The following is a 27479-nucleotide window of genomic DNA, read 5'->3' on the forward strand; positions in this document are numbered from 1 at the left end:
AGGTCTAGTAGTACTATATATCTTGCTAAAATTAGCATATTTTTAGCCTTGCCTGTAAGGGTTGAAACTAGCGTTGATTACTAATAAAGGCTTAGCTATTGTTTAGTTTTGCTTACTTAGTGGAGTTCTAGTGGTGTAGGTCTGATCTGTAGTTGGCCCAACCTAACTAACTTCAAAAGCAATTTATACAGCATGGCCTAATCCCTACTTTAAGGTTGAAAGATGTAGCTAGACAGTACATTAGTTTTGCTTGTCTCAGTTTGGGCAGTTGGCTTGAGTTTGCTAACAGTGCGTTTCAATTATGTAACTTGCCCAGTATGTAATTACATAGTTAAGAGTTCCATTCGCCAGGCAGTTCGGAAATTCATGGGTCATGCAAATTTTGCTGTTTTGTTTTGGCTAGGTAGCAATGCCCCACCCACTTTCGGGGAAAGAGAGGAACAACTTGGCGAAAAGCTCAGTTTGTTTCTGCTGGCTGATGGTTATACTATAGTTGTCAGCTGGAGTTAATTCTGAAAAGGTTCTTTTTTTAGAGAAGTCATAATAACATTGACTTTTTGTTACTGACTTGACTAGCTGTTTGTGAGGATGTTGGACTCAAGTTTGGCTAACTGTAGATATTGAACTAAAGGTTGTAACAAACATTTGACCAAAGAATCTTATGATTCTTATACTTTGTGTATGGATTGCCACAGACAATTATGTTCTAGTATTGACTTGAGATGCTCAGAGTGTATTGACTGGGATGAGAGAACATATCTGAATTTAAAATCAGATATGAATCTTCCTATCATTTCTTAAGCCCCCGTTACCAGTTCTTTTGTCATTCCACCGTCTCCATTTTCAGGTTCCCGCACTTCCAGTCCCAACCCCATCGCCAGCCTCAAAGAAAAGCTAGACAGGCACTTTGCTTTATTAGTGCAAACAATGGAGCAGCTTGGTTCATCAATGAAAGTCCTTATGGACAAAGCTAAAAGTGATAGTGCAGTGTTAGTAGAGGAGTTGGCAGTTCATCCCATCGACTCTCCTTGGCAAAGGTCACTGGCATACTCCCCAAAACCTGGGAGGAATCAAACTGGTAGCCCAAGGGAGGTTGGTGGGGTCTGCCGACAAGCATTTGCCCCTCAGTTCAACCTATTAATGTATGCCAGGCATGTTTTCAGTGGCACTTAAGGAGTAAGTTTCGTCCCTTAAAGAGGGGCACTTAGGGAGTAAGTCTCGTCCCTTAAAGAGGGGTGCTATGGACATAGCACTATCTCCAGTGGTTCCTTTCAAGAGGTTTAAAGAACTTGAGCGCCTGTCTTACAGTCACTGGGACAGCCCAGAGCAGTTTTCTTCTGATTGCCTCTCAGTTAATGGCAATCTGGCTTTGTGGCGTTTGTCTAGTGGTCCCAGATTATGTTCGTCTTAGTATTGTTTCTTCTCTGTCGAGGATTAGCTACCAATTTGAATCTCTCTGCCCGGTAATCACAGACTTAGGTCTCTGGTTGGCTTGGAATTCTTGCATAGGGCCCATGTCTTGTGCTCCACATTTGCAGTTGCAAGAATTTTCGGAAAGAGATATACCTCATTAGACTCATTATCGTCTTTCTGTTTACCCCATGGTATAACAGAAGTCTGTAGTCTTCTGTTCCATAGCACCGTCCCCTTCAGCCACTGCAATAATGCAGAATGATTTTCTTCAGACAATTTGAGTTTTGTGTTCTAATATACATTTTTTAATTCATAAGGAGTTCAAATATTTTTTGTTCACCCCAAATTGAAAATGAATGACAGAAGACTTCGCCTGTTCCCTGCCTGGCTAGCTCTGCTTCTAGAGTAAATAGAAAATTCCTCCCTGATCCAACCCACAAGAAACTGTTCTTCAGGCAGTACAATTCCTGTGTTTTCATTACTGAAAGACTCTCCGCCTTCATTGCAAGCACAGACTTTTTCACTGAGGAGCAATGAAATAGCAGAATAACTTTTTCAGTCCTCTGTAAAACACCAGGGATTGGAGCCGTTTTCAATGGTTGGTGTCATCGACAGGGCTTTTTCCATGATTAGAATCACGAGAGCTCACTTATCTCCGATTCAACTCTGAAGACGTAGGTCCACATTCACCTTAGTCATTTACCAAGTTCGTAGTATTGTTTCTCCTTGTTGAGATTCAACTACAGGTGAGAAACATCAGTCTTCCCATCACAGGGACCTTGGTCTCTAGAAGGCATTTGACTCTCATCTAATGTTCGGATTCCTTGAGAGAATCGTCATCTCGTCTCTCAACAAAGTTGGCGAACAAGATGGATGATTTGCATCGTTCGTTCTCTACATCACCCTTCAAAAGATGGGTGTCATGTTGTGACAACATGTCAGACTCGGATGCACAATCATTCGGCTTCTGTTGACGAGTCTGAATCCTTCATGAACTCCTACGCTTTGGACTTTGTATTGGTTGATCCAGATCAGTCATGACATTGTCCTATTGGGGTGTTGTTGTACCTTCGAAGGATCGACAGCCTTCATTGAGTGTTGATACCTTTATCCACTGCTGACTTCCAATGCAGAAACGTCTAATAACACGTCTTCCTCCGATTCATACGAGATCTTGAGAAACTTCTCTGCAGTTGGATATGTCCACTGTTCGCTCTCTCAGAGAGCAAGTAGTGCCAATGGCTGGGTACTTCTCATCACTCCGGGTTTGCCGGTTTGCGCACAGGTCCTTGGAAGTTCTTTTCCTTGGACTGGTGGTGGATGCTTACAAGTTGTGTTTGCTTACCTGGCTCCTTCAAGAGGACAAGTTGCATCTCGCCTATGGTGTGCGGTTCTAGGGGTAAGAAGGATGCAAGAGTGACTGGCCTCTCCACCTTCCCCTCCTCTTCCTTCAGGTTGAGGATAGGACTTGCACTTACATTTGCTGGTCGTGCATTTGCTGTGGTAAGCTTGCACATCAAGTTTCCTTTCTACTTTTCTTATCTAGCAAGGGGAGGAAGGAGACCAGTAATAATGCAAACCCTTCCCAGAACTTTGTATTAATGCCTCCAACTCTAAATATTCTTCCCAACCCTTTTTCGGATGAGTTACGATTCCTCACTCATTTTGAAAAGGCCCAGAAGCCTGACTCTTGATCATGTAGCTCCTATACTCTGATCAAGTTGTTAGAGGCAGGGCACTCCTCCTCGCTCTTACGACCAGGAGGAATGGCCCAGGTGTGCTGAACTCCAGTCAGTTCTAGAGGCTCACTCACATTCCTCCCACCAATCAGTGAGTCTTCCTAATGTAAAGGACCAAGGGTTTGTATGTCATGTAGGAACAAATCACAGTTTTCATACATTCAACTTCCCTGTCAGATATATACTTAGCTATAGACGCCGTCGTCCCCGACAGAAATTCAAATTTCGCGGCACTCGCTACAGGTAGGTCAGGTGATCTACCGCCCTGCTCTGGGTGGCAGGACTAGGAACCATTCCCGTTTTCTATCAGATTTTCTCTGTCGCCGGTGGTGTCAGCATTGTTGTTACTACCTCCTGACTGGAATTCTTTTTTCAACGCTTTTGATCTTTCGACCGATTTTTGGTGACGTACTTGGATCGTTGTTTGGCATTCGCTTCGTGGAACTGTTTTTGGACTTGGCTTTGGATTTTTCTTGGATATTTCTGACTCAAGTGTTGGTTTCAGAGTGTGTGTGAATGAAGGCTGTAAGGTGAGGATTCCGAAGGCTTCGGTAGATCCTCACACTGCATGCCGAGGATGTAGAGTTGTTGAGTGTTCTTTAGATAACACATGTAATGAGTGTGAAAGATTGAGTGCTCAGGAATGGAAGACTCTAACTTCTTACTTGAAGAAGTTAGAGAGGGATAGAGAGAGGAAGGCGGCTTATAAAAGCCTTAGTAGATCTAGATCTAACGAACCCTTGTCTAGTTCTGTAGCTTCTTCTAGTACTCATTATTTTTCTCCATCTTTATCAGGCCGATCACAGGTTGCTAATCCTTCTGATTCGGCTTCTGAAATTGCAGAACTCAAGGCTTCCCTTAAAAAAATGCAAGAGAAAATGGCGGCATTAGAAGGTAAGCAAAGTGAGGGTGATATTTCCAGTGATGTAAGTGTCCCCAGTGTAGTGGAGGGGGCGTCTGGTCGTCTCTGCGACGCTCCCAGACCTAGACCTCTTCCAAGCTCCCTGGCCCAGAGGAGAAGGAAAGTCAAAGCCATACGGAGGTTTTGGAGAATCCCCAACGATCAGGCGTCCCTTCGGCAGAATCTGTTAGTACATCTCAGACTGCCAGGGATCGCTACAGAAAAAGCGTCCTACGAGAGTGCTTTTCGTCATCGGGATCTCCCTCACCGAAACGAGGATGGAAAGATACGAAGCTTTCCCGTCCGTTAAAGAGAAACTGGAAAGAGCCTGAGTTGAACTCTAGCCCCGAGCGCTTTTCCGAAGAAGAAGCGCCTTCGGTCATAAAGAGAGAGCTAGAAAGGAGTTAACTCCCTTTGCTGTAAGGGAGCCTCAAGCGCCTTCCAGATCTCCCCCTCCTGCTTTTGAAGAAAGGGAGTGTTCTACCAAGAAGATTTTGATGAACATGCAAGAGCAGCTAGCGTTGTTGGTAGGAGTCCTTTCCAAGGAGCCTCCTCGTAGAAAGGACAACAAGCTTCCTGTCAAAGATCTAGACACCGATCTCCTGTCAGGCGCAACGAGCCTTCCAGGGGAGTTGTCGCACAGGCGGCCATCTCTGGGGGGAGCGAAGCACCAGGCAGGCGAGAGGTAGAAGAGGAAGAAGCGCCTGCCAGGCGCGTGGCGCCAGCCAGGCGCCAGAGAACACCTGACAATGAGGATTATGATGACTATGAAGTTCTCACAGAAAGGGATGAGCCAGCCAGGCGCAAAGCGCCTGATTATTCCCGAGATCGTTCCAGGCGCCAAACGCCAACCAGGCACTAGGCGCCAGCTAGGATAGAAGAAACTAACAAGTGCGAGACTCCTGCCAGGAGCAAAGCGCCTGCCAAGCGCGATGCGCCTGCCAGGCGCCAGGCACCTACTATACGCGAAGAGCCTGATGGGCGCCAGGAGCCAGCCAGGCACCAATTAGTCAAGATTCTCCTAAGGACAGGCGTAGGGAGACAATAGCTCTTAGTCCCTCGCCTGTTAGAAGTTCTTCATCGACGGAAAGGAAGAAGTCAAAGGAAGAGACAGATTAAAGAAGGGAGCTTTCTCCTTCCGATCCTCTCGACTTAGAGGACGTATCGGAAGACGAGGTTACTAACAAAGAAGGACTGTCGAACTATAAAGTTCTTACATCTCTCCTTCTAGAAGAATATGGAGATTCTTTGACTCCAGCTGCTCCTCCTTCTCCGCGCTCTCTATTTTCGAGCGCTAAATCTCTCAAGTCTTCGTCCTTCCTTAAGATGAAACTGGCCATATCTATGAAGAGGGCCCTACAGTCTCTAGATTCCTGGAGTAAGACTAAAAAGGAACTAGGGAGGACGGTCTTTTGTATGCCTCCTGCCAAACTAACGGGTAGAAGATGCATATGGTATGAGACTGGAGAAAATATGGGATTGTCTCTGCCTACTTCGGCCGAATCGGACTTCTCGAGTCTCGTAGACTCCTCGAGAAGACACGCTTTGAACTCGGCCCGAGCAACATGGGGTTTTTCGGAAATGGACCACCTCCTCAAGGGGCTTTTCCACGTCTTGGAGGTGTTTAATTTTCCTGGATTGGTCCCTTGGGGTTTTTGGCCAAACCTAAAAAGTCCCATGAAGCGGAAGACCTAAACCGGAAGCTTTGCATAGCATACTTACATGCATAGATAAAGCAGTTCAGGATGGGTCGACAGAGGTCTCCTCCCTCTTTGGTGCGGGAATGCTGAAGAAGAGGGCAGTTTATAGTGCTTTCCTCACTAAGGCCGTCTCTCCTTCACAGAGATCCGCCATGCTGTTCGCCCCTCTTTCAGAGCATTTGTTCCCTTCTCAGTTGGTGAAGGACATTTCACATTCACTAACTGAGAAGGCGACTCAAGATCTCCTCAGGCAGTCTTCGAGGAAGAATAGGCCTGTGGCCAATGAAGAAAAGAAAGGGGCTCGTCCAACGCAGCAGCAGCCCTTTCGAGGAGGCCCTCCGGCTAGAACAATTTCCAGAAGAAAAACTACGGAAAGAAGAGGAAGAGCTTCCTTCCGACCCTTTAAGAAGGGGAAATGAGAAAGTGATCCTCCAAACACCTGTAGGTGCCAGGTTACAAGAATTTGCGGAAGCCTGGGCAAGCATAGGAGCTGACACATGGTCTATGTCGGTCATCAAAGAAGGGATATTATATCCCATTCAAGGACAGCCCTCCCCTGACATCAACACCGAGGGAACTGTCCGCCAGATACAAGGACCCAGTACTGATGGATACTCTTCGTCAAATGGTGGAACAGATGTGGGACAAAAGAGCAATCGAGCTGGTACTGGATCACAACTCCCCGGGGTTTTACAATCGCCTTTTTCTAGTAGCGAAAGCTTCGGGGGTGGTGGAGACCAGTACTAGATGTAAGTGCGCTGAATAGGTTTGTAGAGAAACAGAAGTTCAGCATGGAAACGTCTGCTTCAGTCCTTGCAGCCCTTCGCCAAGGAGATTGGATGGTGTCTTTCGATCTTCAAGACGCCTATTTCCACATTCCGATTCATCATTCGTCGAGGAAGTAACCCTTCGTTTTCCATTGATGGAGGGAAGGATCTATCAGTTCAGGGCCCTGTGTTTTGGCCTGTCCACGGCTCCTCAAGTCTTCACAAGTATAATGAAGAATGTGCCAAGACATCTACATCTGATGGGAATAAACATCTTCCTATACCTGGACGATGGCCTCATCAGGGCCAGGTCGCAGAAACAGTGTTTGGAGGACCTTTCAACGACATTAGACCTGACAAAGTCATTAGGATTGATCGTGAACCTCGAGAAATCTCAGATGATCCCCAGCCAGAACATGGTTTATCTGGGGATTCGGATGGATTCTCGGGGTTTTCGAGTGTTTCCTTCTCAAGAGAGAATATCGAAAGGTTGCGCCACAGTCTCCAGCTTCTTAGGGAAGGAGCGCAGTTCAGCGAGGGAATGGTTGAGCCTTCTGGGGACCCTTTCCTCGCTGGAACAGTTCTTTCCTCTAGGAAGACTGCATCTCCGTCCTCTACAGTTCTTCCTGAAAAGGAATTGGAATTGGAAGACAGGACAGCTCTCCGATACTTTTCCAATTCCTGTAGAGGTGAAAAATCACTTAAGGTGGTGGTTACCCCCTCTAGAGGAAAACAGAGGTGTGTCCCTGGAAGTTCGGAACCCGAACCTGATATTATTTTCAGACATGTCGGAGACAGGTTGGGGTGCAACCTTAGGATCGAGAGAAGTGTCAGGCACCTGGTTCGGAAGAGCATGTGTCATGGCACATAAATTGCAAGGAGCTCTATTAGCCATTCATCTGGCTTTAAAGGGCTTCGAGCAGATAGTCAGAGACGGGGTAGTGTAGATAAACTCCGAAAATACCACCGCTCTGGCTTATGTAAGAAAACAAGGAGGGACTCACTCTCTCTATACGAACTGACAAGAGATCTTATTTGGGCGAATCAAAGAAATATAACTCTTCTGACAAGGTTTGTCCAAGGGGAGAGGAACATGAGAGCGGACAGGCTGAGCAGGAGGTTCCAGGTCCTTCCCACAGAATGGACCCTCCACTCAGAAGTGTGTCAGATCCTTTGGTCTCTTTGGGGGAAGCCTCAAATAGACCTGTTCGCCACGTTCCTCTCCAAGAGGATAGACACCTTTTTGCGTCTGGCAGAACGACCCAGAGCTTTTGCAGTAGACGCCTTTCTCCTAAATTGGTCCGGACTGGATGTGTACGCTTTTCCCCCATTCAAGATCCTGGGGGAAGTGATCAGAAAGTTCGTGGCCTCGAAGGGGACAAGGATGACTCTGATAGCCCCATATTGGCCAGCCCGAGATTGGTTCACAGAGGTAATGGAGTGGACGGTGGACTTCCCCAGATCTCTTCCAAACAGGACAGATCTGCTCAAACAACCCCACTTCGAGAGGTAAACCATCAAAACCTCCCGCCCCCTCTTGCTTCTGACTGCCTTTCGACTATCGAAAGACTTGTCAGAGCGAGAGGGTTTTCTCGCAAGGCGGCAAGCGCAATCGCTAGAGCCCGCAGATCATCTACTATGCGAGTATACCAATCGAAGTGGGAGGTGTTCAGAAGTTGGTGTAGGTCGAAGAAGCTGTCCTCCTCCAATACCTCTGTGACCGAGATTGCAGATTTCCTTCTTTTCTTGAAGGAGAAATCGCATCTTTCTGTACCAACCATTAAAGGATACAGGAGTATGCTCTCGGCTGTATTCAGGAACAGAGGATTAGATTTGGCCAACAATAAGGATTTGCATGATCTCATTCGTTCTTTCAAAACATCCAAATCAAAAGAACCTAGAGTTCTGAGCTGGAATCTGGACGTGGTCCTAAAATTTCTGTCTTCTGAAAGGTTCGAACCACCTCACAGGGCTTCCTTTCGAGATATTACAAGGAAGTGCCTATTTCTGTTGTCTCTCGCTACGGCGAAGAGAATCAGTGAGCTGCACGCCCTTGAGTCATGAGTGGGCTTCAAGGGAGACTCTGCGATTTGTTCGTTCCAGACTCTCTTTCTTGCTAAGAATGAGAATCCCTCGAAACCCTGGCCCAGGAGCTTCGAGGTAAAGGGCCTGGCTCAGTCCTAGTAGGCAGAGAGATCTCTTTGCCCGGTAGAGCGGCTTAAATTCTATCTGGACAGAAAGAAACAAGATGGGGGTTCGCAACACGGTCTATGGTGCTCGGTAAAGGACCCCAAAAGACCGATATCGAAGAATGCCTTAGCCTTCTTTGTAAGAAGCGTTATTACGGAGGCGCATAAGAACTGCCCAGATGACTCTTTTAAACTCTTGAGAGTGAGAGCTCACGAAGTAAGAGCTATCGCAACGTCTATTGCCTTCCAGAGAAATATGTTGCTTAAGAATATCTTAGAAGCAACATATTGGAGGTGCAACTCGGTGTTTGCATCTCATTACTTAAAAGACGTGCGCGTAACGTATGAGAAAGGTTTTTCTCTAGGTCCGTTTGTGTCAGCGGAGACGGTTCTGGGTATTGGAGCAAGCGCCGATCCTTAATTTTGTGTATGTAACCCTCTTGTCGGATACGTTCTTGGCTTCCTGCTGGAAAAAGTGTCAGATGTTGCACAGGCGGCCGTCGCTTCGGTTCAGTAAGGAACTCCAGTGGTATCTGACTATCAGAGGGGTACAAAATTTTTTTTTTTTTTTGTACTTTAGTGTGTGCGTTTTTGACTGTGTATTTCGAGTTATGGGTTGTTTGTGAAGAGTTTGGGGGATAACTCTTGACAATCTTAGAACTAACACAGGTGTTAGGATCGGGTGATCGGGATCGGTTGTGTGCTCCTTAAAATAAGGCGTGTTGTCATATAAGTGGATTAGCACCCATTGACAAATGCCAGTCAGGCTCTGCCGAGTAAGTGGATAACACCCCATCGACAGACCCACAAGAACTCTTGGCCACAGATCACTATCTCGCTAAGGCTCTTGAGGTGAAGCAGACTCCCAGGCAGTAGCCACGAAGTCTTCCACCTAATCAGGTAGGAACCAAGGTCTATAAATACCTACAACACATGTTGTTTACCTGTCTATTCAGTAGTTAGCTGTCTCTTACCCTCCACCAAAGGGTGTCAATCAGCTAAGTATATATCATCTGACAGGGAAGTTGAATGTATGAAAATGATATTGTTATGATACAATAAAGTTTCATACATACTTACCTGGCAGATTCGTATATACGATTGATGGCCCACCCAGCCTCCCCGCAGGAGACAGGTGGAAGAGAAAATCTGATAGAAAACAGGAATGGTTCCTAGTCCTGCCACCCAGAGCAAGGCGGTAGATCACCTGACCTACCTGTAGAGCGAGTGCCGCGAAATTTGAATTTCTGTCGGGGACGACGGAGTCTATAGCTAAGTATATATCCTGCCAGGTAAGTATGTATGAAACTTGTTTATTTATACAGAACAAATCATCATTTTCACATAAGTTACATAGCTTATAGCTTCTTACCTACGGCAGTCGAAATTCAAATTGTTGGCGCCAGCGGCGTTGCTATCTTAAGTATAGGTGATACAAGACCCGCCCACATCCGGGAACCCTGGGTACTGCTAGCCTTCTACCGTCAATTTTCGTTTCTGCCGCTCACGGGGTAACACCTGTGAGATTTTCGCTGCAGTCTCCTGCGTCGCCATTTTGGGATTTTTGGTTTGGTTTTGGTTTGGATGTACAAGTTTTTGGTTTTTTTCTTGCCAGTTAGCTATCTCTATTCAGTTTTTCATCATTATTGCTAATTATGTCAGATTCTAGTTCATCTGCAGTAAGGTTTTGCAGCGCTGGCTGCAAAACAAGATTAGCTAAGTTATGTCACGATCCGCACTCTAAGTGCACTAAATGCAGAGGACAAAATTGTAATGGTATGGATGTGACATGTGATGAATGTAAAGAATTGGATGAACAGGGATGGAAGGCGGTTAGATCGCATGCCTGAGAAAATGGAGAAAGATAGGAAGAGGAAGGCAGCTCTTAGGGCTAGTAGTAAGAATAGGTTAGAAACTACTCCTGTTCCTTCGGAGACAAATAAGTCTTCTCTTGCCTCTCCTTTATTAGAGAATATTTCTCCAATTAATAGTCCTCCTACTTCTCCTTTGATTACCCCTGTTCAAGTTGCCCATGTTTCCAAACCCAACACCATTGCCTTGCTTGAGTCTAAGATGGATAAAAAGTTCGAAGTGTTAGCTGAATCAGTTATGAAGTTAGGAATGTCTTTTAAAGCTTTCGTAGATAGTACAGTGAAATCTAGTGCAGTGCAAAGTGTTAATGTTGCGCCTGAGGAGGCGGTTGTCCGTTCCCCCTCGACTCCCAGACGAAGGTCACTGTCCCGCTCCCCCGCAACCGGGAGAAGAACATACCGGAGGTCGGAAGGAGTCCTGGGGGGAGGTTTGCCCACGTCAGCTGTCGACTCCGACGACTCGCAGGGTGTCGTCCAAAAAGATGTGGAAAGGTGTTTGTGATTCTCGTCTGTCTTCTGATTCGGAAGTGCAATCGCCAGTGCGCAAAAGGCGAAGTGATTTGGTGTCTCGACCGTTAAAAAGACATTCGATTCTTGCGGGTGATTCGTCACCGACTCCTGTTAAGAAGTCTAAGAGGCATTGGAGTCCTCAACCTTCGTGTAGTTTTGCTCCGGATGTGATATTTAGTGAATCTCCTCCGCAGTCGCATTTTCGGCTAAAAGCAATGGCTCTCGGACTAAACTTCGTGATAATTCACGATCGCTCGACTTTCTCCCAAGCGAGTCTCGGTCGCAGTTTCGGCTCGGTCGCCTCGTTCGACTCCGTATTACTGTCCAGAGAAGCGTATTCGCTCGTCTTTGTTCGACTCCCCTCGCCGCCGTGAGTCGATAGGAATTTCGACTGGTTGTTCGCCTGTGTCGACTCGTGGTGCGGAGACTTCACTGTTAGAAAGAATCGTTCTTCGACTGAAAGACCATCGACTTCTACAGTGTTAGACGATTCTACCTTAGCTCCATTTAAGAAACATTTCCAGGATCTTATGAGTTTGTTGAAATCCTCCACCGGGGTAGAACATAAGCCTGATTTCGACTCTGCTTCCGTGCAGTTCTGAAGAGGAAGCTTTGGATCAAGATGACAAGGATTCGTCGGCTTATTCGAGTCTTCTTAAATTTTTCCTGTCCACTTATCCAGATTACTTTGAACCTGCTTCTCCGTCTTCACCGCCTTCAATGTTCGTTAAAGATAGGAAGACAGCGTATTCGTGGTCTACTAAACTGGTTCTTTCTCAGTCCTCGAAGCAGGCCCTCAGGAGTCAACGGGAGTGGCTTTCTAAGAAGAGGGAAACAGGTAAGGCTTCGTTTTGCTTTCCCACCTTCTAAAGCTTCAGAGTAAAGCGTATCGCGTCTACGCAACTCGAGAAGTTCCTTCTTTGGGAGTGTCTGCCTCCTCCCAGGGAGACTTCTCCGGTTTAGTGGACTAACACCGAAGAGCAGCTGTTTCGTCAGCTAAAATTTTGTTTTCTTCTTCAGAGCTGGACCATTTGGTGAAGAATATTTTTAAAGTATTTGAGGTATTTAGTTTTTTGGACTGGACTATTGCCTCTTTAGCTCGCAAGATTGAAGACTGTCAGTCTTTAGAAGAAGATTTTGCCACAGACTGGTTAGGAGTTCTGTCCTGTGCGGATAAGGCTGTTAGAGATGGTTCAGGAGAATTAGCAGCCCTTTTCACAATGGGAGTGATGAAGAAGAGAGAAAGGTGGTGTTCTTTCGTGTCTAAAGGAGTCACTAATAACCAGAAGTCGGCTCTCATGTTTGCTCCTCTCTGTAAATCTCATCTTTTCCCTGAAGAAACCATTCAACAAATTCTATCGGATTTAGAAAAGAAATCTACTAATGATCTCCTTCTTCAGTCTTCCAGACGTCCGAAGAGCCTACTCCGACAGGAGCTAAGTCTTCTCCTCTTCAGAAGCATCCCTTTCGAGGGAATAAACCTAAGTGGCAACGACCCAGACTAATTTGCGTCCACAGTACAAGTCCTCAAAGAAACCTCCCCCCAAACCTTCGGACAAGTGAGAAGCCATTCCTTCACGTGCAAGTAGGGGCAAGACTCCATCTTTTTTGGGAAGAATGGAGTCGAAGAGGTGCAGAGCAATGGGTAGTTCAAGTTCTTCGAGAGGGATACTCGATTCCTTTTGTTTTAGATCCTCCTCTCTCCGATAACACCAATCAGCTTAACAGCATATTCTCCAGGATCAGAGAGAGCTTTGGCTTTAGCAGCAGAGGTCAATGCACTACATCAAGAAGGGAGCAATAGAGGAAGTCCTCGACAGTTCTCAGGGATTACTACAACAGGACTCTTTGTAGTTCCCAAAGCCTCGGGAGGTTGGAGGCCAGTGCTAGATGTAAGCGCATTGAACCTTTTTGTGCTGAAGACAAAGTTCAATATGGAAACAAATCATTCTGTGATGTCGGCACTTCGCCCAGGCGAGTGGATGGTGTCCCTGGACATGAAGGACGCCTACTTTCATGTCCCGATTCACCAGAGTTCAAAGAAGTTCCTGAGATTTGTGTTCGAAGGGAGGACGTATCAATTCAGAGCCCTTTGTTTCGGCCTTTCGACGGCCCCTCAAGTATTTACTCATGTTTCTTGCTCCATTGGGGAAATGGCTGCATATGTTGGGCATAAATGCAGCATTTTTACCTGGACGACTGGCTTCCTAGGATGGCGGGTTCGAGGACACAGTGCGTGAAGGATTTACGGAAGACACTGTCATTAGCGAGTCAATGGGAATTCTCATCAACCTGGAGAAGTCTCAATTAGTGCCGTCCCAGAGATCCCCTATTTGGGGTGGATGATTCTGGACTCTCAGACTTTTCGGTTTTTCTGTCCCCCGAAAAGAATAGAATCTTGCCTCAAAAAAGTGAGCCAATTCCTGAACCGTCAGTCCTCCTCCGCCTTGGAATGGATGAGTCTTTTCTAGGGACGTTATCATCAGTAGAGACGTTTGTAAAGTTGGGTCGTCTTCACATGAGATCTCTTCAGTTTTATCTCAAAGCGAGTTGGTGTCGGAAGTCTCAACCAGACACGCATTCGTTCCCAGTGTCGGAAGAGATCAAGAACGACTTGAGATGGTGGATGTCGAGGGAAAGATTGCAAGAGGGTCTCTCCCTGACATTAAGGAACCCAGACGTAGAATTATACTCCGACGCATCGGACAGAGGTTGGGGAGCTCTCTAGGGACCAAAAAGACCTCAGGATTATGGTCAGAGAAAGAGAGGTTGAATCACATCAACATGAAGGAGTTTGAAGGTGATTTTGGTTCGGTCTGCAAGCATTCGCTCCTTTGGTCGTGGGAAAGAGAGTGGCAGTATACTCCGACAACACACCGCTCTATCTTATATCAGGAATCAGGGAGGAACCCATTCATTCTCCCTCAACAAAGTCGCAGAAGATCTCCTTCTCTGGTCTCAAGATCAGGATATTTCACTCGTTCCGAGGTTTGTACAGGGGAAGTTAAATGGTACTGGCGGAACGAACTCAGTCGAGTAAACCAAGTTCTTCCCACGGAGTGGACATTGCAAGACAAAATTTGTCAGGAACTGTGGAAACTTTGGGGAAGACCTTCAGTGGATCTGTTTGCCACGTCGCAGGAGCATCGACTTCCGATCTTTTGTTCTTCCCCAGTTCAGATCCTCTTGCTTGGAAGACCAACGCAATGCTTTCAGGATTGGACGGGTCTTGACGTTTACGCCTTTCCCCCATTTGGAATGATCAGAGAGGTGTTGAACAAGTTCCTCTCACATCAAAATGTGTCAATGACGTTGGTAGCACCATTCTGGCCCAGGAAAGAGTGGTTTCCAGACCTTCTCAAGTTGGTTATAGACCATCCCAGACTTCTTCCTCAGTACTCGGCTACTCAAACAGCCCCACTTCGACAGGTATCATCAGAATTGTCCGCTCTGTCACTGACAGGGTTCAGACTGTCCGGAAACTCGTCAGAGCTAAGGGGTTTTCTCGTAGAGCGGCAGAGGCTATTGCTAACTGTCGAAGAAGCTCTTCTGCCAAGCTTTACCAATCGAAGTGGGGAGTCTTAGGACGTGGTGCAGAAGACATAATTTCTCGTCTTCTAAACCTCTGTGACAGAAATAGCTGATTTTTTGCTGTACCTTAAAGAAGTTAAGAACTTGTCGGTATCGACAATTAAAGGGTACAGAGCTATGCGTCCTCATGTTTTAAGCATAGAGGGCTTGACATCTCCTCTAACCAGGATTTGTTCCGATACGTAATACAAACCATCGGTCCTTTAACAATAGGAAGTAGCTAGCGGCAGCTGGAACGGTCGTAAGCTTCGAACAAGGGGAGAACGGTAGTTAACTGCTTGTCCGACAGTCGCGCGCCGCGCGACTGGGAGGTAAACAAATCACTTTTGCTTTCGGCCGCGGGTGTGAAGGACGGGTGTTCGTCATCGCTCTCTGCCCGCTTCATCGTCGTATGCTTTGTTTATATTGTGTTTTCTACTAATGGTTTGTTTGACTTGAAAATGAAACTGTAAGTACACTGTTTTCATTTTCATTACTTAATTATGAACCCTTGAATTATGTCTCGGTGCCGAGGGCGGGCGCGCTCGCGCCGAGTCATGTATTTGGGCGAAAGGGTGTAATTGAAAAATGTAAGTACTTTTTCATTATACTTTTTGCCCTGTGCGTTGTCGTTACCGAGAGCGTGAGTGCGCTCGGCACGAACTTTTAATTTTGTATATAGAATGCAATGAAAGTGGGATTCGCAATTGCAATATTCTTTTCATTTTCATTTATTGATTGCATGAATTTAATCTGGATCAATTTCGTTCTTACCCGGGAATTGATCCTTACGATTTTTTATGTGAATGAAATCGCAAGTGCAGTATTCTGTTTCATTTTCATATATATTTTATGATAGCATCATATTATTGGATCAAGTTTCCGTTCTTACCCAAGGGGAATTGATCTTCTCCTTTAAGTTCTATGAAGTGAATCGCAAGGGCAGTATTCTGTTTCATTTCATATTACTTTTCACTGCTGTGCGTGGGGTGGGGGAAGCGCAAGGTCTGCCAGGGGAAGTTTGGTAGCCGATTCTTCGTCTTCCTTCCTGCCCCCCGCTCAGCTTCTTCATTGTATTTTGTATGGTGGGGGCTTCCTTGCGTTCGGGGTGGGGCATGTCTTCCCCCCGTGCGTGAGGGAACCCCTCTTACTAATCTATCTATGTTACCGCAGGTGCTACATCCGTGGGAGACGACCTTGAATGTAGATGTAGATCCTCACGAGGTTTGTACTCGTTGTCGGGGGCGAGAGTGCTCCCGCAACGAGCCCTGTGTAACGTGTTGCATTCCGTCAGAGCGCAGTGGGTGCTGTACGAGGACACAAGAGTCATCGGAAGTCCAGTGACTCCTTGGTAACGGACGTTCCAGTTGTACTCGGGGTCTTCCGTCCGCTCTGGGTGGGGTTCTCTCCCCCACCCCCCAGGCGCGAGGAAGCCCCTCTAATTAACCCGACTGTTGCTTCCGCAGGTTTGCCATCAGCGAGGACGACCTGGGACAGGTGTGAGAGTCGCTGGGACTGCAGGGGTTGATTCAGCGGTTGGCGGGGTCGGCAGTGGTCACTCATGATACGGTAACCACGTACAACAACCACAATCTCGACACCAGCATATGAGATGTCACCGCACTGGTGTACACACCACATGTCATGTCGGTAACACCCACGGCTGCAATCCAGAACCAATTCCTGCCGTGCCAATCAGGACGGTGCCACCGCCACCTGGGTTCTTTGTATTGCCGACCCCGGACTGCCGCTGCCCAAAGAGTACCCCCCTGGACCTGCCGCCAGTGCCGAGGATGACGGTAGCTGCCGACAGGACGCCTGTCTCTCCTGTGGTACCTTGCCGTGCCTGCCGTACCTGTTGCTGTCCCAGACCGCTTCCATTCCCTTTCCAGATCAGGTGCATGCTGCTCATTCACTTTCAGATGTTCCTGCGGTTCCTGGACCTGTTCCTGTTGTTCCTGCTGTTGGTGATGCTGGTCACAGTCTCAGGTCTTTCCGGACAGGTGCAGTCGGGCCCTGTTGCTTCGGCAACTGCCCCGGCTCCCTCCTGGATGGAAGACCTGACGTCTGTCCTGCGGAGCCTGGCGAAGAAGAAGAGGAAGAGGAAGAAGGTGTCGTCGTCGTCTTCTTCGTCGTCCGCTGCCTCTCCTTCCCCTTCGACTTCTAAGGCCAAACAGCCGAAGAAGAAGAAGGTTGCCTCCTTCCCCCCCTAAGAAGACTCTTCGGGATCTTCTAAGGGCCCGGCTCGCTCAGGCGAGCTGGGGAGCTCTTCTGCTGGTCCTCCTGTTCCTTCGGGAACGGGGCCCGTCGCTTCTTCTGCAAAGAAGAAGTCGACGGGGACCAGAGGGCACCAGCCTCGGCTGGTGCGTCCTCACCTGGTGCTAGCGGGTCTGCCGCTAAACCAGGTTCCGTCTCGGCCGCTTCTCCGTTCGCGAGAAGCACCGAGTGGACGCTCTTCCAAGAAGACCGTCCAGCCAAAGTTTTGACGCCCGAGCTCGCTCGCCGTCAAGACAGCGGCGCGGAGCAGAAGACTGGCGAGAGTCGTGCACACGACTCTCGCCAGGCCAGTGGACGCTCTCGCAGCGATCAACTGGCTGCTCGGGCTAACGTGACTGGTCGCTGATCAGCCACGGGTTGAGGCTGAGGAAGGAGTCCCCGCGGCCGCCGGTACCAGCCACGGCTGGTACCAGCGACTCGACGCGCCGAGAGGACGCTGGCCGGTCTCGACGCGACAGAGAGCCTAGCAGGTCACCCGTCCGCCGCTCCCGATGGGACCGGGCGGAGACGGTGACCAGCGGAGCTCGCCTGACGCTAGAGATCGGTCTCGACGTTCTCTAGCCGAGCCAATCGCCCCAGGCGAGCGGTAAGGCTAGGCCTGCTGCTCGACCGTCACCGCGGTTGACGATCAGCAGCAAGCCCTCCACGCACGCTGGTCCTGCCAGCGAGCGAGGGGGGAGCGTCAGGTCTGCCTCTCCCATAACGGGTTGAGGCGAGGAAGGGGTCCCCGCGGCCGTCGTGGTACCAGCCACGGCTAGGTACCAGCGGCTCGACGCGCCGAGAGGACGCTCGCCGGTCTCACCGTGACAGCGAGCCTAGCAGGTCACCTGACGCCGCTCCCATCGGGACCGGGCGGAGACGGTAACCAGCAACAGCTCGCCTGACGCGAGAGATCAGCGTCGACGTTCTCAGCCAAGCCTCTCGCCTCAGGCGAGCGGCAAGGCTACGGCATGCTGCTCGATCGCCACCGCGGGTTGACGATCAGCAACAGCCCTCCAAGCACGCTGGTCCTGCCAGCGAGCTAGGGGGGCAGCGTCAGGTCTGCCTCTTCCTGTACCTTCAACCTCCTCGGGCTACGCCGGGAGGAGCGAGGTACCTATGAGTGATCGCGAGAGGTGCGCCGCTCGCGACCCCGCTATGACGCCGTATGGACCAGGCACGGTTCTAGGACCGACCAGGACATACGCGCAATTAGCTGGAGGCGACCGTCAGGGGTCTGCCTCTGCTTCCTCCTTCTGAAGGAGGAGTATCTAGGGATCTGTTCTTGTTGGAGGGACTGGACGGTCCCTACTCCGCAGACGCGTTACTCCCGAGATACAGAGGAATTTGCAGAAGTCATTAAGCTGATTCGTCAGCATAATGACCCTGCGGAAGGATTGCCGCTCCCACCAGCAGAGCCACCCACGTCTCTGCTCGAGTCGTTTTGGGGCCGAGAGGGAACCCAAACCGACGGTGGGTCTGCCGCGGATCGGAGCTTGCCGATTCTGTCTCGAACCAGTGTCTCGTCTCCGGACAAGAAGGCTCTCTCAGTTCTGGCCGGCGATCAAGCTACTTCCACCTCCTCTACTGCGACAGCGGCGTTTTCTACGTGTCTTCGGACACCGTATTTAAATACTCCTTCGGTCCTCCTGAGAGGTTTCGACCTCGACGAGGACTGGAATGAGTCGGAGGACGGTATCGGCTCTCTCCTGTCAGGTGTCGATCAGCCCCACCCAGACGACGTTCACAGTGGCGGCAGACCCTTACCTACAGTGAGAGTTCGTAACCCTCCCGCGGGAAAACGTTTTCTCCTGACGATACGTTTTCCCAGACTCTGAGAGGCCATCGCCGCAAGGCGATGGCTGCTCCTACTCTTCTCCAACTGCTAGTTCCACTGGGAAGGCGAGCGAGTATCCAATTCCTTCCCATTCCCTCTCTCCTTACCGGCTACGAGGGAAAGGGGAAGGATCCTACAGAGATTTCTTTGTAGGATCCCACGTTCGGGACTGCGCTACCGGGGGGACCTTCGGGTCCTACCTGACGTAAGCCCCCGGTCGTTGAGGAGGAATCCTGCTCCATTCTCGATTTCTACGGGAATCGAGAGGACCACCAGCCGATATCGTTTGACGAATTCGGTGGGGGTTTCGCAGACTGCTTAGAAATTCTACGGAATTTCTAGCGCATTCAGAGTGTTCGAGTTTTTTTACGATCGTTCAAACACTTACGGCGAGACCACGGTCCAAAGTGAGCGAGACGAGAATCCCCGATAGTTACACGATAATCGGGAACCTCGCCTATGCTCGAATTCCTGGAATTTCTAGCATTGGAAGAAGACTGCTGCTGAAAGAAACTATCTCACACGTAGGCGACCAACCTGGAATAGAGGAGATCGGACGGGAATATCCAGTTTGGCTTGAACTATCGTCTTAGTATTCTGTTCACCATTGAAGCTTTCCTTCGAGGAAGACTTCTCCTTCACTCTCTTTGATAGAGAACGAAGGTGGTCGATCTCCAATCCTTATTTGTTTTCTTGAAGGAAAGAATTTAGGATGGAGATCGTTGTTCAGAATCCTACAAATATACTACGTATATTAACCTCGCGACCTGATTCTGCTAAGCAGTTGAATTGTCCGAGGGGTAGGCGCATATCCTAGTTATTCTACGGATTGCGACTTAGACGAGAAGTATTATAATTGAACTGCAACTCGGGGTTGCCTGCAACCTCCCAGGAGTTTTCAGTTTCAATTTTATATAGCTTATGGTTTTGTCACGACAACACCATTTCAACTTTTATATTTACCGAAATTCGTTTCGCCTAAATATAATTGCCCCGTCCCCGAGCATATCTTTTTATGCTCGGTAGTTCTAGCCGAACGCATTCCTTCGTGGAATAATGGATTACCTGGCAATCAGGATGACGAGTCAGCAGGCTCAACCACTGCGTATTGAACTGGCCTGAATATAAGCAGCTCAGTATCAGCTGGGCCTCCGAGATTCAACGGTCATGTAGGTCTCCTCTCTCTCTCCCTGCTTGATTGACTACCGAACCGTATCTCTGCCTAACAATCATGGACTTAGGTCTCTGATTAACGGGGATTCTCGCAATAATGAAGGACCATCTACTGCGGTGACGCTAGATTCCATCGCCTTCGACATTGCGAGAATTTTCAACAGAGATATCTCTTGGACTCTTTCTCTTTCTGTTTACCGCACGGTAACAGAAGTCCTGTACAAGTCTCCCGCTGCATCGCACTGCGATAATGCGAATGATTTTGCAGACATCTGAGTTTGTCTTCAAAATATCTCGTATTCGTAGGTGTACAATTGTTCATTGTTCAACCCGAATTACAAGATGTGTCAGAAGACATCGCCTACTCTCCGACCTGACAGCTCTACCTCCAAATGTTCAGCCCATGAGAAGCAGTTCTTCAGGCGGCTTTCACCTGTGTTTTCATTACTGAAGAACGCCCCGCTTTCATTGCAACTACGACTTCTCACCGGACAGCAATGAAATAGCGGGTAGCGTTTTCAGTCATTTGTAAGCACAGGTTATGAACTCTGAGATCCTTCTCTCGATTCATATGTGAAGACGTAGGTTGCATTCAATATCTACCTTCGTCTTCAACGGTACATAGTGTTGTTTCTCCTTAGCTGAGATTCAACAACATGAGATGTTTTACCTTGCAGGGACCTCGGTCTCTAGAAGGCAATTGACTTTCGCCTGTTGGGTACATGCCTAAGAGAATCATCACCTCGCTGTCCGGCAATGGTGACAAACAAATACATCATTGGTTTGGTCTCTCGGCATAACCCTTTAAAGGCGAAGGTCACGTGACTTACTCGGATGCTTTGACAACTTGCCTCCTACCGAACGCAGGCGGTCGGCAGCTGTCAGAGCGCCCGAGTCAGTTACGAATTACGCTGTTGACTTAGTTCGGTTGTTACACAGCAACCATTACTTCGTTTTAATAGCTTGTCACAGTACCCATACCATTGACACCCACCATGGAGTGTCGGTGTCCTATCCACTACCGAGAACTTCGCTGCATGGGGATAGGAGGATGCGAGAGACTTCGTTGCTAACGGACAGACCAGTATGGGTACTGGACATCACCGAAGTAGAGAAGAGGGATAGGTCATGCGACTATTTTCCTTCTTTTCCTCTGAGGAACTGCATTGACTTCTCCTGCGAAGTCAGGCACCCAGGGGATGGGGATCCGTGACGCTCGATTTCGTACCGAACTTCGTAGCGAAGACTCAGAACCCTTCGGTCCCTGACGATTGGTTCGAGTCGTTCACAATCCCCTCCCTAATGGACTTCACCGCCTTCGATGCGAAGGAGATGCTGCCTTGTCCACAAGAACTTCTCCTTGGCGCAGGTACTGAAGGCAGGGGTCTGGTCCAACCAGACCACATGCCCTTCCTTCTACCTTCGGGATATTGCCCACAGGTCCTTGGATCTTTTTCCTTGGGACCCGTGGTGGCTGCTCACACTTTGTGTAGCGAACCCCAGACCCTCGCAGGCTGAACAGCATCGAGTCCTGGTGTGACCGTAAGAATGGATGGTGAATGAGAGTGTGACTGGCTCCTCTTCCCATCTTTTTTCTTCCCCTCTACCTGTGGTTAGAGGGACACGGTCGTCACCCTGCTGGATAAGGACAAGATGCAGGTGAGCTACTCAACAGAGCCCCATCCTATCCCTTTCACTAGGGATAGGAGCGTATATCCACCACTTCCTCCAACAAGGGGGGAGGAAGTGGATGCCAGCTTGAGACAACCCATACTTTATGTTGCCTCTTGCAAACAGGAACAAGTTCTTGCTTGCTGGTACGAAGAGATACGCTTGCCTCTCTCTTAGTAACTCGGCCCAGAGGTCTGACCATTGATCCTGCGGTGCACACCCCGATCAATCGGACAGAGGCTTGGATCCCTCCCTCGCTCTTACGACCAGGGAGGCATTCCAGGGATGGACGAACACCAGTCTGTTCATCAAAAGACTCAGATTCCTCCCACCAAGAAGTGAGTCTTCCTATTGTTAAAGGACCGATGGTTTGTATTACGTATCGGAACAAATGACAATTTGTCGAAAATTGCATTTTTCCTAACTATACAAACCTGAGGTCCTTTACATATAGTCCCTCCTCATGCCACCACCCTCACTCTCGCGTATTTTGCATGGGCCAAAAGCAAAAGTGATTTGTTTACCTCCCAGTCGCGCGGCGCGCGACTGTCGGACAAGCAGTTAACTACCGTTCTCCCCTTGTTCGAAGCTTACGACCGTTCCAGCTGCCGCTAGCTACTTCCTATTGTTAAAGGACCTCAGGTTTGTATAGTTAGGAAAAATGCAATTTTCGACAAATTGTCATATTGGAGATTTAATTAAATCTTTTAATACAGTAAAAGTATCCAAGAAGGATAGTGTGGACGGGAACTTGGACGTAGTTTTAACTTTTCTGAGTCTTCACGATTCGAGCCACTTCGTGAAGCGTCTTTGAGAGATGTAACGAGAAGGCACTTTTCTCTCGCTTTGGCTACAGCAGGAAGAGTGAGTGAGTTACAAGCCATCCACAAAGAGGTGGGGTTCAAAAATCGTAATGCGGTTTGTTCTTTTGTTAACGAACTTTTAGCAAAGAACGAATCTCCCTCTAACCCATGGCCTAAATCTTTTGTACTTAAGGGATTATCTAATATAGTGGGTCCGATGGACGAAGAATATTACTATGTCCTGTCAGAGCTCTGAAATGTTACCTGTCAAGGACACAATCCGTTAGAGGTAATTCCGACCGACTTTGGTGTTCGGTTAAGAATTCTGCAAAACCCCTCTCCAAGAACGCTATTTCGTTCTTTTTGAGAAGTCTGATACTGGAGTCACACTCTCAAGTCTAAGATCAGACTCTAATGTGCTTAAGGTGAAAGCACATGAAATACGTGCAGTGGCGACATCCTTAAGCTTCAAGCACAATATGTCGCTTTCCTCGATTCTTCAATCTACGTTTTGGAGATAGAGATCTGTGTTCGCCTCATTTTACCTGAAGAATGTAGAGGCTACCTATGATAGTTGTTGTAAATTGGGTCCTTGTCGGTAGCGGGCATGGTGTTGGGAAAGGAAACATAGGGGAACTTTCTATCCTCTACTGTCTCCTCGCCTTGTTATAGGTTGTTGAGTCGTGGGCAGACTGGAGGCTCATAGTACTTTGGAGAACCTCCAGATCTTATTTATTACTTTTGAGTATGTCATTATTTTTGGTATAGGTGATGGTCTGTTGTTTTTTTTATCTGGTTTTTGAAGCCCAGGGCAAGGGCATTATCTGTTTTTTAATATTTTGTCAACCAACGGTCTTGTCCATGGTTACAAAATCCCACTAAGTAGGAACGACCCTGGCCTATACTGCCACGTCTCCTACGAGTGATGAGAGCGCCAACCAGAGGCAGTATTCTACTGCAGCTGCTCTCTCACAAGGTAGGGTACTGCAACATTTGTTGTTTAATGTGGTCTTACTGTCATTTTTATGTAGTCCATCTACCCTCCTTCCGGGTAGTTTGGAGTCAGCTATGTAACTGTTCGGTAAGTCACTTATGTGAAAATGATATTTTCATGATAAAATAAAGTTTCATACAATCAACTTACCTGTCAGATATATACATAGCTAAGACTCGTCGTCCCCGACAGAAATTCAAATTTCGCGCCACTCGCTACAGGTAGGTCAGGTGATCTACCGGCCTGCCCTGGGTGGCAGGACTAGGAACCATCCCCGTTTTCTATCATATTTTCTCTGTCGCCGGTGGTATCAACATTGTGTTATTACCTCCTGACTTGGATTCTTTTTTTCAACATTTGATCAACGTTTTTTCGACTTTTGGTGGACGTATTTGGATCGTGTTTTGGCATTTCGCTACTGTGGACTGTTTTTGGAATAACTCTTTTGGATTTTTCTCAGGATGGTCTGATTCTAATGTGAGTGTGAGAATGTGTGTGAATGTAGGCTGCAGGGTGAGGATACCGAAAGCTTCGGTTGATCCTCACACTGTATGCCGTAAATGTAGGGGGGTGCAGTGTTCTGCTACTAACACTTGTAAGGAATGCGAGAGTTTGAATGCAGAAGAATGGAAGACTTTGACTTCTTATTTGAAGAAGTTAGAGAGGGACTAGAGTTAGAAGACTGAAAGGTGTGAATTCAAGGCCTATTGAGCCTTTAAATAATAATTCTAAACCCTACTTCTGGAGAATCTCCCTATAAATCTCATTCTCAGAGTGTCTTTTCGGATCGGCATCGGAAATCGCCAATCTGAAAGCGACGATCGAGACATGAAGTCCAAGATGGCGGGACTCGAAAGGTAAGGCTAGTGATAGTGAAAATTTTAGTGAAGTGAGCCCTATCAGTGTTGTGGAGGGGGCGTTGATCGTCCCTGCGGCGCTCCCAGGCCTAGACCTCTTCCAAGCTCACATGCCCAGAGGAGAAGGAAAGTCGAAAGCCTTAAGGAGGTCGTGGGGAATCCCCAACGGTCAGACGTCCCTTCAGCTAGCTTTGCTTCATGGCAGCCAGCTCAAGGGCGCTACAGGAAAAGCGTCCTTCGCGAGTGTTTCTCGTCCTCTCCCTCTCCCTCACCTAAAACGAGGGTGGGAAGGAGCGACCTTATCGAGACCGCTGAAGCGTCATATGAAGCAAGACATTGATTCTAGCCCGGAGCGCTTCTCGGATGACGCCCCGTCTGCTATTAAGAAGGCGAAGGTGGCGTCAACGTCACCTGACGCTTATGAGGAAGTACCCCATCATGCTTCTCCCCGAGTGATGACGAAGGGCGTCAGGCGCTAGACGTAGAAGAAGCGTCAAGGAAGATCATTATGGCGGTGCAAGAACAACTATCATCTCTTGTGGATGTTTAGCGCCCCGTCGGAAGGACGTGACGCTTCCTATTAAGAAGTCTCGTCCTCTCGCACCTGCTCGGAAGACGTCTTTTAGAAGTGAAGCGTCAAATCAAGAGGATCTTAGACGTGACGCTCCGTCCAAGATTGTGACGCGAGTAGGAAGCCCTTAGAAAGCGAAGCGTCTTCCGGACGCGAAGCGTCTTCTAAACGTCAACAAGAGACGTCATACATGACGCTCGGAGAGCGGGAAGCGTCATACATGACGTCTTCTAAAGCGCGAGAGAAGCCGCAGGTTGTGACGGCTTCCAAGTCGATCAGAATGGGAAAAAGGAAGGACTTTCATTCCCTTAGCCCCTCTCCGATCAGGAGTTTGTCTCCCCCAGAAGAGGAACATTCTGAAAGGAGAACAGAAACTCAGGATTATCACGAGTTCGAACGAAACTCGGAGGATGACGATCTTGGAAGAGAGGCTTGTCTAACTATAGTGTTGACAACCATGCTTCTGGAGGAATACGGAGACGAGTTGACTCCGGCTGCTCTCCTTCTCCGCGTCGCTCTTTTCGAGTGCGAAGGCGAAGAAGACTTCGTCTTTTCTGAAGATGAAGCCCACCATCTCGATGAAGCGGGCTTTACACGCCTTAGACGCCTGGATGAAGTCGAAGAAAGACTTAACCAGGACAGTATTTTTGCATGCCTCCAGCAAGGTTAGCTGGAAAAGAGGCATATGGTACAAGACGGGGGAGGATATGGGTATCGTCTCCCTTCTACTACAGCAGGCAGACTTTTCAACGTTAGTTGACGCTTCAAGGCGTCCTAGTCTTAATTCTGCCCGCATAACTTGGAGTATTTCGGAAACTGCGATCATCTCCTCAAGGGACTTTTCCATGTATTGGAAGTATTCAACTTCTTAGATTGGTCCCTTGGGGTGATGTCCAAGAAAGCTCACGATTCGCAGGGAATCGAACCTGAAGCCCTGTTATGCATTTTGTCGTGCATCGACAAAGCAGTACAGGACGGATCTTTGGAAGTCTCTGCATTATTGGAGGCAGGACTTTGAAGAAAAGGACAGTGTATGGCGCCTTCTTAACAAAGGCAGTCTCGCATGCGCAGAGGGCAGCTCTGCTATATGCTCCTCTTTCGGACTATTTGTTTCCTTCTAAGTTAGTGAAGGACGTAGCTCACTCTTTAACTGAGAAGGCGACACAGGGATCTTCTGACGCAGTCAGCTACGAAGAAGAAAACCTGCTTTAGTGTCGGACAAGAAAGAACCTAGCACTTCTAGGCAGCCCTTTCGAGGTGGCCGATCTCCAGACCTCCCGCAAGAAGGAAGGCTCAGAGAGAGGAGGTAGGTCCGCCTTTCGTCCCTTTAAAAAGGGCAAATGAAACATTTCTCCTCCAAACACCCAGTAGGTGCCAGGCTCCTGGAATTCGTGGAAGCCTGGACACTGATAGACGCAGACGCGTCTTCACTAAAGATCTTAAGGAAGGGATATCGTATCCCTTTCCTGAATACTCCGCCCCTAACGTCTATACCAAGGGAACTATCAGCCAAGTACAAGGATCCTGTGGCGAGGATACTCTTCGATCAATGGTGGAACAAATGTGGGACAAGAGTGCAGTAGAAACTAGTACTGGATCAAAACTCCCCGGGGTTTTACAATCGCCTTTTCTAGTGGCGAAAAGCCTCGGGAGGCTGGAGACCAGTACTAGACGTCAGCGCTCTGAACAAATTTGTTCAGAAGGAGAAGTTCTCCATGGAGACTTCTGCTTCAGTACCTAGCGTCATTACGACAAGGAGATTGGATGGTGTCTCTAGATCTCCAAGACGCCTACTTTCACGTCCCGATCCACCCTCATCGAAGAAGTACTCCGTTTCATGACTGGGGGGAAGGATCTTTCAGTTCAGAGCCTTTGTGTTTCGGCCTGTCCAACCAGCTCCTCAGGTCTTTCACAAGCCTGATGAGGAATGTGGCGAGATTTCTTCATCTCAAAGGAGTGAATGTCTCGATGTACCTAGACGACTGGCTTATCAGGGCCAGATCGGAGAGACAGTGTTTGGAGGACCTAAAGTTAACTCTAGATTTGACCAAGGCGTTGGGATTGCTTGTGAACCTCGAGAAGTCTCAGATGACCCCAGACAAGACCTAGTCTATCTGGGGATTCGGATGGATTCTCGGGGTTTTCGAGTTTTTCCTTGCAAGAGAGAACCGAAAAAAGGTTTGAGGATAATCTCTCTCTTCTTAGAGAAACAGCAAACGTCAGTGAGGGAATGGTTGAGCCTTCTGGGGACGCTTTCCTCGCTGGAACAATTCTTCCCTCTCGGAAGACTTCATATCCGTCCACTTCAATTCTTCCTCAAGAAGTCTTGGAGCTGGAAAAAACGGACAACTGTCGGACGTTTTCCCCATTACCAGTGGAGGTAAAGGCACACCTACAGTGGTGGTTGCTGCCTCTGGAAGAGAACAAAGGGGTCTCTCTAAGATCAAAGAACCCAGACCTAGTGTTGTTCTCCGACGCGTCGGAGACGGGTTGGGGAGCGACATTAGGCTCGGAGGAAGTGTCAGGCACCTGGGAACCAGCACAGGTGTCCTGGCACATAAATTGCAAAGAGCTCTTCGCCGTTCACTGGCTTTGAAGAGCCTAGAACCTCTGGTGAGAGACAAGGTAGTACAAGTAAACGTGGACAACACCACCGC

At 48.3% G+C, this 27479-nt stretch overlaps 1 protein-coding gene across 4 annotated transcripts in view; it reads left to right on the forward strand.

Moving 5' to 3' along the window:
* LOC135216800 (protein FAM8A1-like) overlaps positions 1–27479 on the forward strand; it is a 121173-nt gene that overhangs the window by 2875 nt on the left and 90819 nt on the right. The window lies entirely within an intron of this gene.

Source organism: Macrobrachium nipponense, chromosome 6 (genome assembly GCF_015104395.2).
Source record: "Macrobrachium nipponense isolate FS-2020 chromosome 6, ASM1510439v2, whole genome shotgun sequence".
Taxonomy (NCBI): Eukaryota; Metazoa; Arthropoda; class Malacostraca; order Decapoda; family Palaemonidae; genus Macrobrachium; species Macrobrachium nipponense.